This window comes from Scylla paramamosain, chromosome 11 (assembly GCF_035594125.1).
Source record: "Scylla paramamosain isolate STU-SP2022 chromosome 11, ASM3559412v1, whole genome shotgun sequence".
NCBI classification, from domain to species: domain Eukaryota; kingdom Metazoa; phylum Arthropoda; class Malacostraca; order Decapoda; family Portunidae; genus Scylla; species Scylla paramamosain.
Genome location: NC_087161.1, coordinates 3,847,501 through 3,865,000, shown reverse-complemented (window position 1 = coordinate 3,865,000; position 17,500 = coordinate 3,847,501). Strand labels below are relative to the sequence as shown.

The 17,500-nt window shown below is 41.7% G+C and overlaps 1 long non-coding RNA gene across 2 annotated transcripts in view; it reads left to right on the top strand.

Annotated features, from left to right (window-relative positions):
• Positions 1-12,626, top strand: part of LOC135104653 (uncharacterized) — an 86,773-nt gene extending 74,147 nt beyond the window's left edge. The window contains exons 3-4 of one of the 2 annotated variants that reach the window (XR_010270474.1): positions 6,219-6,420; positions 12,353-12,626. This is a non-coding gene — a long non-coding RNA (uncharacterized LOC135104653). Of the gene's footprint in view, positions 1-6,218; positions 7,038-12,352 lie in introns of those variants that run through there. The other variant, XR_010270473.1, reaches the window with a different exon arrangement.
• Positions 12,627-17,500: the final 4,874 nt, after the last annotated feature.

Below are 17,500 nucleotides of genomic sequence, written 5' to 3'. Positions count from 1 at the left end.
TGTAAACTAACAAAAACGACTTAAAAATTTTGGATGACATCTTTTGCAGGCCTCTTCTTTAGTTTCGTGGTCTTTAGTCACAGAAAATAACGAGATTAATGAAGTAAAAATAAAAAAAAAAAAGTTAATAATGTGAAGACTTGCAAAATGACTTAAAATTTTGATGGTACCTCCAACAGACCTTCTTTTTCTTCAGTTCCGTTGCCTTTAGTCAGAGAACCTCACGTGAACAAAAACGAAGAAATTATAACAAAATAAAAAAAGTGAATAAACTGAAAAAAGAAAAACACCTAAGATTTGCAGAAGGTACAAAAAATTACCAAGGAAGATGACATGCATCAGAACAAAAGAACATAAGGGAAGCTGCAAGAAGCCATCAGGCCTACACGAGGCAAGCCCTGTGGAAATGTGTATGTTTTCCTCCCAGGTGTAAGAGGAGCATTGATATAAGAAGCATAAGGCAATGTCCCCACGTGTCCAGGAAGGTGAAGGGGTGAAGAAGGGGTGAAGGGGTTGGGCGCTAACAAGGGGCAGGTGAGACGGGCCAGGAACCCCTCCCCTGGGAACCTTCCTGCTCCACGCAAAACAAGGAGGAACAAAGGCCGCGTGTGTTGCTTTCTTGTTTCGTGGGATGTGTAGCGCCCCGAGGGAGGGTGTCTGAGTGTGGCCTGTTTTGAATTTCTTTTCTCTCTCTCTCTCTCTCTCTCTCTCTCTCTCTCTCTCTCTCTCTCTCTCTCTCTCTCTCTCTCTCTCTCTCTCGTTTTTTTCAAAGGAACGCCACTTTTTTTCTTTTTAGCTTTTTTTTTCAGCTGAGGAAAAGGAATTTGTTTATACTGCTCTACTACTACTACTACTACTCCTTTGCTTTTTTCGTTTTCTCCTTCCATCTCTCCCACTTTCTCTTCTTTCCTCTCATCCATTTCACCGTTTCTCTTGTCTTCCCCCACCTCCTCCTTACCCTTCTTCCCATCCTCCTCCTTCCCTCCTCTTCCTCTCCCTCCCTCCCTCGCTGCGTCCTCTCTCTCCTCTCCACATCTCTCTCTTCGTGGAAAAGGGTTTCAAAAGGAGCGGATGGAAAACGAAAGAAAGAAATACAAAAAATGAAAGAAAAGAGAGAGAAAAAAATTCCTGACACGTAGATTGAAACACAAAGATGAATAGATAGCTTGAAAGATAGAAGAAAGAGAGAGAGAGAGAGAGAGAGAGAGAGAGAGAGAGAGAGAGAGAGAGAGAGAGAGAGAGAGAGAGAGAGAGAGAGAGAGAGTGTGTATAAAGCTGGTTCACTATTATAACGTCAGAAGTTACAGGTAAAATGAGCAGCGACAGGTGAGACAGGTATATTCTCGCTCACCTGTCTCTTAATTAGGGGAAGGATCAGGTGTTTTGGACGTCAGGTGTGCAAGGTAAAGACACGATGATAATTCCCACACCTGACCTTTCATCTCTCTCTCTCTCTCTCTCTCTCTCTCTCTCTCTCTCTCTCTCTCTCTCTCTCTCTCTCTCTCTCTCTCTCTCTCTCTCTCTCTCTCTCTGACTCACATATCCGGCTGTTTTGTTTGTTTATTTTTGCGCATGTTCGTATCTTGATATTGCAAATTTTTCTTAGTATCTTGTGAGTATGCTTTCCTTCTATTTTTTTTGTCTGTTTTTGTATTAGTTTATTGTTATCATCATCATCATCATCATCATCATCATCATCATCATCATCTATTTATTACCAATCTACTACTGGAAATTTCTCTCTCTCTCTCTCTCTCTCTCTCTCTCTCTCTCTCTCTCTCTCTCTCTCTCTCTCTCTCTCTCTCTCAGTTCACTTCACCGCGTGTCCATATGTCACATCTCCGTCTTGTTCTTGTTCCACTTCACTTATTCTCTCTCTCTCTCTCTCTCTCTCTCTCTCTCTCTCTCTCTCTCTCTCTCTCTCTCTCTCTCTCTCTCTCTCTGCAGCTGTTACCTGTACACGTTCATTTCTTCGTAATTAAAGGTGGCTGGAACCGTATCTTTTCTTTTACCTGCATTTAGTTAGACAGTCCATACTCCCCTTAACACTGCCAACCCACCCCCTGTGCTGTGGTGCTGTGCTGTGCTGTGCTGTGTGAGTGTGAAGGCCGCCTGTGTTAACCCCATTCAAAGCTACAGCAATTTCGAAGGTTCAGAAATACACCTGTTAATCAGAGAGGGGTAGAATTAAGGTTCGTGTTTGTTTGTGTTGTTTTGAGTGAGTGAGTGAGTGAGTGGGTGAAGGATGTGTGATGTCTGAATTATACTGAAATAGACTGTTGTTGATTTGAATAGGGTGAATGTTGGTGTGTGTTATTGTGAATGGGTGAATAAGGGATGGGTGATGTTTGTAAGGGATTTATATTAAGGTGAGACTCGTGAATTTTTTTGTTACTTTTTTAAGGGTTAATGTTGGTTGTTGTTGTTGTTGTTGTTTTTAGAATATATCTCTTATTTCATCCATTTATTTCATTATTGTTGTTATTTTTTTTTTGGGGTTTGGGTGCCTAAATTTAATCTGAAACTTGTGTATTTCTTACTTGAAGGATTAATGTTGCTGTTCTTTTTTCTTTTTTTTTTCGTTAGATTTTATTGATTTATTACTATTTTTTTTTATTTTTGTGGGTTATGGGTGAAGATTGCTAAGGTGGTGGTGGTCAGAAAGGGTGGGAATGTCAAGGTTTGTGTGCTTTTAAGTGACTGAGTGGGATTTTGATGTGCTCTCCTTGTTTGTGGTAAAGATTAAAGGGAGTAGTTTTGTAATTTCATGGTTTAGTGTGAAAAGGAAGAAGATAATTATGGTTTACGAAATGATGCTTGTTCCTATAAGAATTGTTGTCATTGTTATTGCTTCTACTACTACTACTACTACTACTACTACTACTACTACTACTACTACATGCATACAAATGAAACAGAAGTACTTACCTTCCCTCCTTCTCTCCATTCCTGTTCTCTCTCACCCCTTGTTAATAGTATTCCTCCTCCTCCTCCTCCTCCTCCTCCTCCTCCTCCTCCTCCTCTTCCTCCTCCTCCTCCTAACACCTTACCTTACACTCCCCTTTGTTACCTCTCCTGCCTTCCTTCATCACTCCTCTTTTCCTCTTCCTATTCCTCACTTCCCTTCTTCCTTTCAATCTTCCCGCTCTCCTATCTTGTTTCTCTTGTCTCTCACTCTTGCACCTCCTCCAAATCTATCTTTGTGCCCTTCTTGCCTCAGTTGGTAATATCCCCATAAGAATACTAGGTTAGGTTAAGTTAGGTTAGGTTAGGTTAGGTTAGGTTAGGTTAGGTTAGGTTATACAGGGGCTGCCATGTGTAGGTCTGATGGCTTTTTGTTCTTGTGTTCTTGTGACTTATTTTAGAGGCGTGCTGTTTGTTGTATAGTGTTTGAAATGTATGTGTGAAATTGTAGTTTTATTGTCAGTCTCATTCTGTGCATTCTCTCTCTCTCTCTCTCTCTCTCTCTCTCTCTCTCTCTCTCTCTCTCTCTCTCTCTCTCTCTCTCTCTCTCTCTCTCACATCGTATTCATCCTGTTTCCCATTACTCCAATTTTTTCCAATCCCTCCACCTTCCCTCCCTTTCTCCCTCACCGCCTCCGCTCTCTCTAAATTTACCCATCCTCCCCCCTAACCCCCACCTTTACTTCCCTCACCTCTCTCTCTCTCTCTCTCTCTCTCTCTCTCTCTCTCTCTCTCTCTCTCTCTCTCTCTCTCTCTCTCTCTCTCTCTCTCTCTCTCTCTCTCTCGTGTCTCCCCCATCCTCTTTCCCTCTCACTAACCTTTCCCCTCCTTCCCTCGCCTTCCTCCATCCTCTTTCCCTCCCACTAACCTTCCTCCTCTCCCTCCTCCTCTTCCCGTCCCTCCTCCCCCTTTCCCCTCCCCTTTCACCGACACATAACCTGGTCACAATATCATTTGCAATTCCTAGTCGCAAGCTTGCGCGATATTGAAGCCCTAAGAAATATATTGCGATTTCTCTCTCTCTCTCTCTCTCTCTCTCTCTCTCTCTCTCTCTCTCTCTCTCTCTCTCTCTCTCTCTCTCTCTCTCTCTCTCTCTCTCTCTCTCTCTCTCTCTCTCTCTCTAACAAGTTAACAACAGGCCTAAAACACGTTTTTTTTTTGTGTGTTGCCTTTTAAAAGCCTATACATATATATACAAAGAAGAAAATATCTACAAAAAAATTATCCTATTATACACAAAAATTCAGCACAGCATCAATGTGGGTGTTTGTTGTCCTCGCCAGCAGTGGGCACACAGTTTCACTAAAGTGCCATATTTTGAGAGTCAGGCGTGGCTGCCGTGAATACATTCCACAGTTTGGAGGTTCTTGGTGTGTATGATCGCTGGTGCTGCCTGGAGTGAGATCGAGGCACCTGCAGCAGCCATGTCCCTGGAGGTGGTGGTCCTGGGCTCCCTCTGGACAGCTCGTGGTGGAAGCCTCAGTGAGCTGAGATGAGGGGCCTCCAGCCTTGTGGTGGACAACCAGCGCTGACGCGTCCTGCCGATGCTCCAGCGACGTAACTCCACTGTGTTCCTTCTGTTGTTACTGCTGCTGCTCCGTTCCCACCAGCCGCAGGGCTCGCCACTGACCGGCATCCAGTCTCTTGACATGTTCCTGGAGGGAAAGTGTCTGGCCTTCAAAACACAGGCGGCCTGAGACGGCCTGGAAGACAGCTGGGGACCGTGACATGACCATGGCCTGCTTCTCCTGGGAGGTGGCGACTTGCCACGTCTCTCCCCACTCCGCCACCAACTAGCTGACGGCACGCTGACTGTCGGGGCAGCAGTAGGAGCGGGAGAGACTACAATCGTCTGCGTAGGCAAGCAGACTTGGAATCTGCTGCAGGAGGTCACCGATGTATGTGTTCCACAGGATCGGGCCAATCACTGCACCCTGTGGAGCTGAGGCCTGGATAGGTGAGGGCTGGGATGCTTGCCCGTTGATGACAATCCGGAGGATTCTCCCCTGGAGGTGTCCTCGAGCAGCACAAGGAGGTTGCCCTGGATACCCTTTGGGCAAAGCTTTTCAACAAGGCCCGCGTGCCAGACCCTATCACAGCCCCGGCAATGTCCAGGGCACCGCGGGAGTATCCAGCCTTCGTCCAGGACGTTCCGCCACCCTCTCCCTCCAGTCCTTTATTTCTTCGCTCCTTCATTATCCATCCCTCTTCACCTCTCCCTTCCTTCCTTCCTTCCTTCCTCTATCTCTCTCTCCCCTCTCCTTCTCTTCCTCTTCTTTTTGTCTTTGCCTATCCTTCCTTCGTTCGTTCGTGTTCCTCCCTCTTCGCTCCCTTCCCTGTTATTAATCTTTCCTTCATTCCTCCTACATATTTTTCTTGTCTTGCTTCCCACAGCTTTCGTCCATCTTCTGCCTCTCTCTTCTCCTCCTCCTCCCTTACCTGATTATTATTATCTCTCTCTCTCTCTCTCTCTCTCTCTCTCTCTCTCTCTCTCTCTCTCTCTCTCTCTCTCTCTCTCTCTCTCCTAGAAAAATCTCCTAAAAAAAACATTTCCTTGAAGTTATTGACAATGCTGCATATACAGAGAGAGAGAGAGAGAGAGAGAGAGAGAGAGAGAGAGAGAGAGAGAGAGAGAGAGAGAGAGAGAGAGAGAGATTGAAAAACATAATTTACTTTCCCTACTGAACTTCCTCCCGTCTCTCTCTCTCTCTCTCTCTCTCTCTCTCTCTCTCTCTCTCTCTCTCTCTCTCTCTCTCTCTCTCTCTCTCTCTCTCTCTCTCTCTCTCTCCATGACGAAAAAAAAGTGAAGGGAAAAAGGAGAAGGAAAAAAGGTTCCCCTCCATATATTGCCCTAGACATTACTTCCATTAAGACGGCGGGAAACAGAAGGGGAAAAAAAAAAAAGGGAGGGAAAGGGAAAGGAGGAAGGGAAGGACGTAGTAGAGGAGCAGGAGAGAGGGAAAGGGGAAAAAAAGTTATTGATGAAGGAAAGGAAGGAAGGAAGGAAAAAAAAAAGGTTGAATTTCTTTCCACTGAGAGCAAAAGTGTGTAGTGTTGTATGGGAGGGAAAAAATTGAATTAGTCGTTCATGGAAGCTTATTGGCATTGTTTTTATTATGTATGTATGTATGTATGTATGTATGTATGTATGTATGTTATATATAAGGTGTTTGGAGTATATATGTAGAGAGAGATAAAAAGTGAGCCACTACAAATAGAAATTCATACTTTTCTTTCTCTCTCTCTCTTTACAGAACAGGAGATGAAGAGACTGATAACTATTTCCTCATGGCGAAGCAACAAGGTTACGAGACAGCGCTGCCTCCCCCACCAGGAATTCTACGATAAGCTGGAATCGAGCCAGGAAATATACAGCCTCTAGCCAAGCACTTTACCACAGAGCCAGATGAATCCAACAATTAAAAGAGACTGCAGGTGTTCAGTGTTGACTTGAAGGTATAGTAGTAGTAGTGGTAGTAGTAGTAGTAGTAGTAGTGGTGCTGGTGGTAGTAATAGTGTGTTTACCTCTTCCTCAATCATTTACTACTTCTGGTACCTATTGCTCCTTTTCAGTTTCATATTAAATTTTGAACAATACCCACAAAAAGAAAAGACTGTCGCGTGTTTAGCAAAGGTTAGTAAAATTGTTCAGGATTCTTCAAATAAATGCCACTAGCAGTCAAATAAGTCAAAGGAGGGATAAGACAGGGAAGATTATCTGAAAGGGGGAGAGAGAGAGAGAGAGAGAGAGAGAGAGAGAGAGAGAGAGAGAGAGAGAATTGGACTTAATCAGGAGACCGAGAGAGATAGAGGAGCAGGACTTGGAGTAAATCGAGAGAGAGAGAGAGAGAGAGAGAGAGAGAGAGAGAGAGAGAGAGAGAGAGAGAGAGAGAGAGTAGAGTAGAGTAGGAATTGGAGTTAATCAAGGGACAGAGAAAAGTGATAGGGAAAAATAGAAGTGGTGTGTTGTGTTCGTTCAAGGGAGCAATTTTTAGAACGCACCTGCCACAGTACAGGTAAATCCTCCATAGCTCTCTTACAGGTGTGACAGTCAATTAGGGGAAGAGTAATCACCTGGGAGAACAGAACACCTTGAACTCTCTCACACTCTCACTCAAGGCTGGGAGGGAAGTAAGACTGGGGAGTGTCATCGTAACATTTTTTTTTTTTATATCAGGAAATCTTACTTTATGAAAATAGGTGGTAGTAGTAGTAGTAGTAGTAAATAGTGGTCTTTTTCTTAGTTTCTTCCTCCTCCGTACGAAGCCAATAATAAAAGGAAGAAAATTATGTGTTCTTATGTGTTCGTAATTGATATAGTAGTAGTAGCAGCAATAGAAGTTGTAATAATATTACTACGCCTTTTTTCTTCTCTCTCACCCTTCTTCCTCCTCCTCCGTTTAAAAGCCAAGAAAAAGAAAGAAAACAACGAAGTCAGTCACGGAAGCAACACACAAAAAGCTAGTTAGTAGTAGTACTGCTAGTAGTAGTGTTCTCTCCATAACATACGTACTATTTTGTGAATCTCTGGAAAGTGGAAAGAAACCACATGGACACGAGAGAGAGAGAGAGAGAGAGAGAGAGAGAGAGAGAGAGAGAGAGAGAGAGAGAGAGAGAGAGAGAGAGATTAACAACGCTGTGTCCAGTAAGTTTGTTATGGAGGTGGTGTTGGTGCTGGAGAGAGAGAGAGAGAGAGAGAGAGAGAGAGAGAGAGAGAGAGAGAGAGAGAGAGAGAGAGAGAGAGAGAGAGAGAGTCTCTCTCTCTCTTCGTTGCCTCCTCCTCCTCCTCCTCCTCTCCTTCTCCTCTTCTTCTCCTCCTCCTCCTCCTCCTCCTCTCCTTCTCCTCTTCTTCTCCTCCTCCTCCTCCTCCTCCTCTCCTTCTCCTCTCCTCTCTTCTTCTCTCCTCCTCCTCCTTCTTCTCCTTCTTCGCCTTCGCCTTCTTCTTTTCCTTCTCCTTCTTCGTTGCCTTTTTTTTCTACTCCTTCTTCTTCTTCGTTGTCTTCTTCTCGTTGCCTTCTTTTTTTACCAGTGTTCCTGCTACGTACTACTACTACTACTACTACTACGTACTACTACTACTACTACTACTACTACTACTACTACTACTACATTACTGCAACACCTACTACTTACTACAACAACTGTTTCTGCTGCTACTACAATATTTACTTGTGTTGCTACAGTAGTTTCACTTCCTCCTTTTCTTATTCTTCTCGATTTTGGTTAACAGCATTCTCTCTCTCTCTCTCTCTCTCTCTCTCTCTCTCTCTCTCTCTCTCTCTCTCTCTCTCTCTCTCTCTCTCTCTCTCTCTCTCTCTCTCTCTCTCTCTCTCTCTCTCTGCCAGCCTGAGCTCACTGGAGGTAATTATAAACTTAATTAACAGAAATTATTATCGCAAAGTAATTCTGTTCGTGTGTGGGAGAATTTGGATTAGACACAAGATCATAATTAAATTTGTTCCATAATGCGAGATGATGACTGCCTGCCTGCCTCTCTCCCTCTTCCTCTCCCTCTCTCTCCCTCTCTCTCTCTCTTTCTCTAAACATGACATAAATCCAAACATATCTTAGTTGTTAGCATTTCGTGTTTCGCAGTTCTTCTTTATTATTTTTATTATTATTGTTATTATTATTATTATTATTATTATTATTATTCCAGAGTTCATTTTTCTCCTCCTGGTCTTGTTACTACTGTTGTTATTGTTGTTATTGCTATTGTTATTGTCTCGCAGAACAATAATATATTACTGCTGATGATAAAAATTCACGGAGGAGGAGGAGGAGGAGGAGGAGGAGGAGGAGGAGGAGAGAGAGAGAGATAGATAATTAGTCTTGCGAAAAATGAGACTTTTACGAATATAACAAAAGCGTCTTGTTCTCAGATTCGCTCCCTTTGTGTGAGACAGAGAGAGAGAGAGAGAGAGAGAGAGAGAGAGAGAGAGAGAGAGAGAGAGAGAGAGAGAGAGAGAGAGAGAGAGAGAGAGAGAGAGAGAGAGTAAACTAAAAGAAGTCCAAACGTATGTTATTGCACGTCAACTAACTCTCTCTCTCTCTCTCTCTCTCTCTCTCTCTCTCTCTCTCTCTCTCTCTCTCTCTCTCTCTCTCTCTCTCTCTCTCTCTGTGCCAGTTGACCTGTAAAAGACAACAAACAATTAACACACACACACACACACACACACACACACACACACACACACACACACACACATTGGCAATTAATTATTATTGTATGAGTGGAAATATGGAACTTGTTATAAATAATGAAGTAAATAAATAAATCAATGAAATATATAATAATCACCTATGTTTGTATTTTTTCATCAAGACTCCAAAATCACTTCTCTTCTTCCTCCTCCTCCTCCTCCTCCTCCTCCTCCTCCTCCTCCTAGTGTCTGTATTTCATTTGAGAGAAGGTGAGGAGGCGAGAATGAAGTTCATGGAAGGAAGAAAGAAGAGGAGGAGGAGGGGAACTGTGAGAGGGACTGAGGGGAGGAGAAAGGAAGCAGAGGTGGGAAAGAGGGGAGGGGAAGTGTGTTGGAGGGAGGGGAGAAAGAAAAGAGAAGGGAGAGGCCCGATGGAGATAAGGACAGGGGTGGAGAGGAAAGAGGGAGGGAAAGAAAGAGGTATCGGTGATTTAAGGGGAGGAAGAACCATGGAAAGAAGAGGAGGGGAAGAAAGAGAGAGAGGGGAGAGGGAAAGGACGGTGAAAAGGGAGGAAAACAGTAGGGATTAGGGAGATGAGTGGTTTAGGGGAAGTGGGGAGGGGAAAGAAATGACGGGGAGAAAGGAGAGGGTAAGAAGAGAGGTGGGGAGAAGCGAGGTGGATGGGAGAGTAAGGGGAGAAGAGAGGAGAAAAATCGAGAGAAGGGGAGAAGGGAACACAGAAAGAAAAACCCATGGGAGAGTTGGGAGGTGAGAAGGGAGAGCCAGCTGGAATGGATAGGGATGAAGGGGAAGGAGGGAGAAAGAACCAAGAGGAAGGGGAAGGGAGAAAGGGAGAGCTAAGGGAAGGAGAGCGACACAGGGAAGGGAGGGAAGGGGGAGTGGGAAAACAGAGGGGAAGGGGGTTAGGGGAGAGGCATGCACAGAAAGACAAAGCGTGTTACTGCAACTCAGGCAGACAGTGAGTTAGTAACAATGGCTGTCACGAACAATGGCACGCGGCGAAAACAACTGTGACAACAACAACAACAACAACGACAGCAACAATGACGACAACAACAACGGCGGTGGTGGTGGTGGTGGTGGTGGTGGTGAGAGTAATAGTAGTAATGATGATGCTGACAGTAGTAGTAGTAATAATAATAATGTGTTTCTCATCTACGTGGGGGAAAGATGAAAGAGGTGATGGTGATCGATAAAATGATGATGGCAGTGATTTATTATTATTATTATTATTATTATTATTATTATTATTATTATTATCATTATTATTATTATTATTATTATTATTACTGAACTGAACATATTTCACTAGATATCCCAGAGAGAGAGAGAGAGAGAGAGAGAGAGAGAGAGAGAGAGAGAGAGAGAGATTGATAACCTATCATGAATTATCATAATTACCATCATTCATCATTCATGCTCTTATTCATCTTTTATAATACAGATAATTCATATGCTCTCTCTCTCTCTCTCTCTCTCTCTCTCTCTCTCTCTCTCTCTCTCTCTCTCTCTCTCTCTCTCTCTCTCTCTCTCTCTCTCTCTCTCTCTGTGTGTGTGTTTTAATCTCAGATATTGACAAAAATAATAAAAAAATGCATCAACTATGATAACAATAGCAACAATAACAACAACAACAACAACAACAACAACAACAACAACAGTCACATCACCACCGGTCACGAAGAGGAGGAGGAGGAGGAGGAATATACAAATACAAAGGAATACAAAGAAAAGCCTAACAGCAACAGACCTTTTGGTTCTTGCAATGCTGTTTGGGAACTATTTCTAACTAGCTAGAGGACAGAGAGACAGGGCAGCACAGCAGAAGGCTCCTCTCCACCACCACTCCCTCCAACTTGTGCTGGCATGGAAATAGGTGGAAAAACTAACATGGAATTTTTGATTGGAAAGGCTGAAAGGAAGTTCTACTATGCACCCTACAGTGAACTCTATACGCCTATCTGAACACATTAATAACAAAATCAGTTGACTGTAAAATAAAAATAAATAAATATTTAATAACTGCTGGGGTTATGGATTTATCGGGGAGGATGAGGCGGCGGAGGAGGAGGAGGAGCAGGAGGAGGAGACAAGTGAAGAGAACAGTAGAGACGGGGGGAAAAGAATTAAAAAAAAAACTGAAGGAAAGAAATGTGATGGATAAATGATGGGAGGAGGAATAAAGGAGAGAAACACGTGGAAAGAGGGGAATGAGAGAGAGAGAGAGAGAGAGAGAGAGAGAGAGAGAGAGAGAGAGAGAGAGAGAGAGAGAGAGAGAGAATGATGCTGGATGGATGGAATAGTAAGAGAAAGAAGCAGCAGGAAAAATGAATAATGGAATAGAGGAAGCAAAGTAGGGAATAAAGTGGTAAAGTAACACAAGGAACTGTGATAAACGTGAGGACGAAATGTAATTATTAAAGAAAAGTAATTACAAAACTGCTAAAACAGAACAAAGACTAGAATATTTATGGTTTGTATTATTATTACTATTACTTTTCTATTTACTATAATCACTTTATTTATCAATCTATGTATGTTTATCTATCTTTGTCTATTGTATTTGTCTAGCTGTCTGTCTGTCTGTCAGATAATCTATCTTTCTGAACAAATCCAACTCTCTCTCTCTCTCTCTCTCTCTCTCTCTCTCTCTCTCTCTCTCTCTCTCTCTCTCTCTCTCTCTCTCTCTCTCTCTCTCTCTCTCTCTCTCTCTCTCTCTCTCTCTCTCTCATGGAAATAACAAAAACAAAACCAAGATAATCAAGAAAGAAAAGAAAACAATGAAATCAAAAGAAAATACACAATACAGCAATTATAACAAGAAATTATTATCAATACTCACAAATGATAATAATAATAATAATAATAATAATAATAATAATAATAATAATAATAATAATAATGAATAGAAAGAAATCTACTACTAAGCTGATTTATTTATATTCGTGAAGTCGAGAGAATTAAATCCATTACAGCGAATCTGACTTAAAACCTATGTTGCAAAATTATTGTTTACCGAGAGTCACGAAGATTGTGAAATACTGAATACTTAAATGCGGTTTTGTTAATACTCTATCCTTCTTGTTCTTTATTACTCAGTTCTTTATCACACTTCTTTATCGCTCTCTCGCTGCCCACTCTGCAATATTTTTACGTCACTTTCTTCATACCCCACCCATCTCTCTCCCCTCTCTCCCTCTCCCTTTCCCTCTCTTTCTCTCAGACTACATCAGGGGAGTGAGTGACCAGACAGCAGGTAACGTCAGCACAACATCCCAGCAGCCCCGCCTGACACACTACGTCACTACTACTACGAGACGTGACGGTGGTGGTGGTGGTGGTGGTGGTGGTGGTGGTGGTGAGTGAAGTTAACCGCAAAACATTAATACGATTTGCAGGAATGTTGTTGAGCAGAATGTATATATTTTTGACAAGCTGATGAAGAGGATTATGGAAAAAATTTATGTATAGAAAAATAAATAAATAGAAAAAAAAAAGCGTTAACACCAGCTCGTGATATATACTTTTTTTTCACTTTTAATTCTGTCAAAGGAAAACATGACTTAATATGCCTCCATTTAGACGTTTTCAGTTTGTTGGTATGTTTATTTGCTTGCTTTTTTTTGTGGGGGGCAGTTTAAGTATAAGTGTTGTGTGTGTGTGTGTGTGTGTGTGTGTGTGAGATTGCTGTGTTTATGGCCTTCAGTCCCTTAATGTGAGCAAGATATGGACAAACTCACAGACAGACGGATAGATCCACACACACACACACACACACACACACACACACACACACACAAAAAAAAAAAAAAAAAAAAGAAGAAGAAACGGACCGACAGAAAGATACAGACAAAGATAAGATAGATAAACAAAGGCACGTACAGATTAAGAGACAGACAAATCTATAAACACAACAGATCAACAAACAAAGACACATTGGAACATTGACGGACACACAGACAACAGAAGCAGAAAGAAAAATACAAAAATAGACAAACATTAGAACAGACACACACACACACACACACACACACACACACACACACACACACACACACACACACAAAACGTGACTCCTGCACCCACATCGTCAACATTTCACATTAAATACTCACGTTTATAATCTAAATCTGGGAAATTATCATTATTCTTCTTATTATTATTATTTTGTTATTAATATATTACCTTCACGCAGGCAGGCAGACATAATTAATTTACTGGTGTTTGTCTGTTGTGTATTTATTTCATAATCATGTAGCGTTTCAACTTCACGTTCATAGATTTCGTTACATTTTATCTCGTCTTTTTTTTCTCTCTCTCTTGCTGCACAGATTCATTTCTCCTCATCACTTAACTTTTTCCATACACACACTACTGTCTCTTAAATACTTGTGTAGTTTAGAAAAGGCAAAGTTAACCTCCTCTTCTCTCTCTCTCTCTCTCTCTCTCTCTCTCTCTCTCTCTCTCTCTCTCTCTCTCTCTCTCTCTCTCTCTCTCTCTCTCTCTCTCTCTCTCTCTCTCTCTCTCTCTCTCTCTCTCTCTCTCTCTCTCTCTCTCTCTCTCTCTCTCTCTCTCTCTCTCTCTCTCTCTCTCTCTCTCTCTCTCTCTCTCTCTCTCTCTCTCTCTCTCTCTCTCTCTCTGGTGTGTCCATGCTAACAATTTATTTTTTTTACAATTCCCTCAAAGTAAAAAAAAAAAGCACCATACAATTCAAGAGATTAATACTAGTAATGTTTTGGTAGTGCAAGTTTCAGTTACCGTTTAGTATAGTATAAGTGTTTGAAAGTAGAGGAAATTTTAGTAGGGTTTGGTAGCAAGGAAAAGGGTTAAGTAGTTTAGTGGTAGTAGTATCTATGTTAAGTAGTCCTCCTTGATAGTAAAAAAAAAAAAAAGCTTATTTAGTGCTTGCTAGTAAAAATATTGAAGTAGTATTTGGTGGTAAAAGTGCTATATAAATAAATAGTCAAGTGTTGATTAGTAGTAGTAGTCGTATTAATATTGTTTGTTAGTAATGGTAGTAAAAGTGTTAAATAAATAGTCGTGTTAATTAGTAGTAGTCGTATTAATATTGTTTGTTAGTAATGGTAGTAAAAGTGTAAGTATTTGTTAGCAGCAATAATAAAAAGGCTTAAAATAGTAGTGTTTAGCAGTAAAAGAGTTAAGTAAAGTTTAGTAGTCGTGATAGTAAAAGTTTAACATTTGGTAGTAGTCACAGTAAAAGCCCTAAGTGTTTGAAAGTAGAAAAAAATAAAGCGGTGTTTTGATTTTTTTTTTTTTTTTTTCCGGAAAGTTACACATGATTCTTGTTTTTGTTTATTTTTGGCCCAGTCCGCGGCAGTACTGTGCGTGTGGTGTGCGCGGCGAGCGAAAGAAATCTGATTACACGTCACGACTGGACACACGGCGCTAATTGGCCCGCTCCTCAATCAACACCCAAGGAAAACTTACATAAAAAAAAAAAAATCGTACGTGAAAATAAATAAATAGATAAAGTACAGTACATGAATTTAAAGCCAAAAAACGCACCCAGACTTTTCAAGAATAAATGAGAGTAGATAGATAGGTAATGAATGAATTAATAAAAAAAATAATAATATTCAGTAATAATCACAACTTCATCACTTCACAAGACTGGTTACCGAGGGATGATGATGATGACTGGCGCACACACACACACACACACACACACACACACACACACACACACACACACACACACACACCTTTCGTCATCACAGCATCAAATGAACAAAGCAACTTATACACACACACACACACACACACACACACACACACACACACACACACCAATATAATGCAACCGACTGTAATAAAAGTGATTGAATTTCGAGATAAAAGAAACTAGATATTACAACAAAGTTCTCGTTTTCTATCCTGGCCGTAATAAATTAACTCCCCCCCAAAAAAAAAACTGACAGAACAACAGAAAACGAGCTAATTTATTTTTAACACTGAAAACAGACAGCTTAATATTAACCTACTAAGCTGCATCATCTAAAAATAAACAGGAGAATGACAACATAAAAAAAAAAGTTTACTTGTATTAATTCTAAACAAATGAAACTGCAATTTATAACCAAGAAATAAAAACAATAACTCAAACCTACATAATGTTCTAATCCTACTTAATTTCAGGACACACACACAAACACACACACACACACACACACACACACCTTTACCTTCCACGACCTGATTTTCTTACCTAACCTATCTTACCTTAACCTAGCATTACCTTACCTAACCATACCTTGCCTTCACCTGCAATATAGCACCTCACAACAGAACACCTGCCCCACGATCCCATATAGGAAATAAATAATAGATCCATCGCCCTCTTCACGCCTCGCTGCCTCCTAACGTGAATATGGAAATAAGCTTCACATCACAGCCATAAGTGGAGAAAAAAACGTGAAAAATGCATTAAATCCAAACTTTCACCTGGGCATCGAAAGAGGAATAAAGGTGAGAAAGGAGACCAATTATACCTGCAGCCAAACCAAGTGGGAGTCAAAAAATCAAGGTTGGTAAAGCATGAAGGGAAAGAATGGAAGGAGAAACAATGACAGAATAAAACGAAGTAAAATAAAAGAAAAAAAAAAGTATGGAATGAAATAAAGTTGAGTAAAATCTATTCATAACTTCTCGTATGCCTTAGAGAGAGAGAGAGAGAGAGAGAGAGAGAGAGAGAGAGAGAGAGAGAGAGAGAGAGAGAGAGAGAGAGAGAGAGAGAGAGAGTTAAATACTGTAAAAATATATTCTTCAGTAGTCACATATTCCTTTTAAATTTTACACGATTAAACTTTGATTTCTCTCTCTCTCTCTCTCTCTCTCTCTCTCTCTCTCTCTCTCTCTCTCTCTCTCTCTCTCTCTCTCTCTCTCTCTCTCTCTCTGAAATGACTCTACGATATGAACAGAGAAATATGAGAGAGAGAGAGAGAGAGAGAGAGAGAGAGAGAGAGAGAGAGAGAGAGAGAGTTAATAATGTGCAACAACACGTCTCATTATAACTTGAGTCCAAAGGGTTCAGGCAAGATTCTAGACGTGGTGACTTTTCCTAAACTGAAAACTTTTACTCTCTCTCTCTCTCTCTCTCTCTCTCTCTCTCTCTCTCTCTCTCTCTCTCTCTCTCTCTCTCTCTCTCTCTCTCTCTCTCTCTCTCTCTCTCTCTCTCTCGCATAATATTTTAAGGGGTAATATTACTAATGGTTCGAGTGAGAGGTTACAGCCTTTCCTCCTCTCCCTCCCTCTCCCTCCTTCCCTCCCTCCCTCCTTCTCCCTCCTTCCCTCCCTCCCTCCCTCTCCCTCTCCCTTCATTCCATCGTTGCAAGGAAGAAATATTACCTTCATCCGATATTTCTCTCTCTCTCTCTCTCTCTCTCTCTCTCTCTCTCTCTCTCTCTCTCTCTCTCTCTCTCTCTCTCTCTCTCTCTCTCTCTCTCTCTCTCTCTCTCTCTCTCTCTCTCTCTCTCTCTCTCTCTCTCTCTCTCTCTCTGCTACAGGAGTCATCCATAGCAGATAATTTCCTTAACACATTTGTCAACTAATATTTCTCTCTTCTGTTTCCTCTCCCAAGACTCTCCTCCATCATCTCTCTCTCTCTCTCTCTCTCTCTCTCTCTCTCTCTCTCTCTCTCTCTCTCTCTCTCTCTCTCTCTCTCTCTCTCTCTCTCTCTCTCTCTCTCTCTCTCTCTCTCTCTCTCTCTCTCTCTCTCTCTCTCTCCTTCCTATACACACTAACATTTTACCTGATACCACCTTTCTCCCCTCCCTCTCCCTTCCCCTCACTCCCTCTCCCTCTCCCTCTCCCTTTCCAGCCATAACCGGAAGGAGAGCATTTGCATCATATTTCCAGTAAGTATTTGAGGAGGGAGGGAAAGGGAAAGTGGGGTGATGGGAGAGGGAAAGAGGGGGGGTGAAATTTTCATATATTTGGCACACGTAGTGAAGGATCAGGAGGAGGAGGAGGAGGAGGAGGAGGAGGAGCTGAAGAATAAGAATAAGAATAAGAAGAAGAAGAAAAAGAAGAAGAAGAAGAAGAAGGAGGAGGAGGAGGAGGAGAAGAGGGATGAGCTGAAGAAGAAGACGACGAGGAAGAGGAGGAAGAGGAGGAGGAGGAGGAGCTGAAGAAGAAAAAAACAGCTGGAGGAGGAAAAGGAAGAGGAATAGGCGTTTTCATGGTAACTGAGAAATGGAGGAAAAGAAGATGGAGGAAAAGAGGATAGTAAAAGAGGAAAAGGGAAAATACAAAAAAGGAAAGAAATAAGAAGAGAGAGAGAGAGAGAGAGAGAGAGAGAGAGAGAGAGAGAGAGAGAGAGAGAGAGAGAGAGAGAGAGAGAGAGAGAGAGAGA